Consider the following 1,605-nt stretch of genomic DNA (forward strand, 5'->3'; position numbering starts at 1 on the left):
ATGAATGTTGAACAGACTATAAGTCTTCCTGGAACCCAGCTGCGACTGTACTGCATATAGGTTTCAAAACTCAAGTTGTGTTCATTTGTGTAGGTCGGGGGTGTCAAACTCAGTTCCTGGAGGGCCACAGCTCTGCACAGTTTAGATGCAACCCTAATTAAAAACACCTGATCCAGCTAAACAAGTCATTAAGTCTTATTTGAAAACTACATGGTATGTGTGTTGGAACAGGGTTGGAACTAAACTATGCAGGGCTGCGGCCCTCCAGGAACTGAGTTTGACACCCCTGGTGTAGGTTATCATGATGAACCAAACATGTAAGAATCATAAACCTTTGTTGGAGTTTATTTTATGCAACAATCCAAAAGCCAATGGAAATTATTGGGTTTTTGTCAAGGGAACCAAGGTGATGCTAACTCCAGGTAGGCCTACAAAATATGTCATCCCTGCAGCACTGTATTTGTCACCGTAAGTGTATTTTTCAATGCTTACATTGAGGTAACTACATGTAATGGAGGTAGTGAAGGGCAGACCTCATGCTAGATCTCTGAATTTTGTATATGTATGTAATATGTAGGATATTTTATATATAAAATTAAAATTTTATGGTTTGTTTTGAGCTGATAACCTTCTATATACTGGCGTATTGCACAGGTGAGGGTTCAGTATATTGGGCAAATAGCATAGGAGACAGTGGACACCCCTGTCCAAGGCCTGCAAAATGGTTTTGATATGATTTTATTTGTTATAATGGATACCATGGGTGAGGAATAAATGCTGATCCATTTGAAAAATTGCTGCCAAATCCAAATTTCCCCAAAGTGCTTAGGAGGAAAGGCAGAAGATTTGGAACATCCATTAAAATGACAGATGTGATTGCAATGTTTTGATCAGAAGGAGCAAAAATATGCAGTTGTGTATAATGAAAACATCTTCTATCCTTCCATTTTCCAAACTGCTTGTTCTATACAGGGTTGTGGGGATGCTGGACCCTATCTCAATGCCTCAAGCCATAGGCAGGGAAACCATCCCTGGGATTACACAGACAGACATTCACACCTATGGACAATTTAGTGTTTCCATTTCACCTATCCTCTATCCTGCATGTCTTTGGATTGTGGGGAAACCAGAGCACCTAGTTGACACCCTCCAATGTTTCCTTTCTACTGTATCGTAGGGTAACTTAATCAATGGCAAGAGGAAATGTCAGGCCATCTCAGCAATTCAGCATTATTTTAGGCCATTCTTTGAAAGATATGTACCTGTGTACCTTTTCTACAAAAATACAGTAAGGCTTTCAAACTCTGCTTTGCTGAGGTGAAGTGTTTGCACTGAAGTGTTCTTCAGTTCTAATTCTTAAAATAAAAGTGAATGTAATAAACATATTGTTATTTAAATTCAAGTAGTATATCTTGCTCTAAGGCTACTATAAAACTGTCAAATTTTTAGCAAAATCTTTACTTTTTCATTCTATCAAACCTTTGACTTTTCTGCAGCATGTTTGCTATTCAAATTCAAGTCAAATTCAGACAATGAATGTTAACGTTTTCAACTGTAAATGGCACACAGTAAAGTGATACCATTGCGAAGGTCAGCACACCACCT

The 1,605-nt window shown here is 38.4% G+C and overlaps 1 long non-coding RNA gene across 1 annotated transcript; it reads left to right on the plus strand.

Annotated features, from left to right (window-relative positions):
• The first annotated feature begins 239 nt into the window (after positions 1–239).
• LOC107595099 (uncharacterized) lies at positions 240–1,269 on the plus strand. The gene is made up of 3 exons (XR_001610228.1): positions 240–317; positions 398–468; positions 973–1,269. It is a non-coding gene; the product is annotated as an uncharacterized lncRNA (long non-coding RNA).
• Positions 1,270–1,605: the final 336 nt, after the last annotated feature.

Source organism: Sinocyclocheilus grahami, unplaced genomic scaffold, assembly GCF_001515645.1.
Source record: "Sinocyclocheilus grahami isolate Dianchi unplaced genomic scaffold, SAMN03320097.WGS_v1.1 scaffold196.1, whole genome shotgun sequence".
NCBI lineage: Eukaryota > Metazoa > Chordata > Actinopteri > Cypriniformes > Cyprinidae > Sinocyclocheilus > Sinocyclocheilus grahami.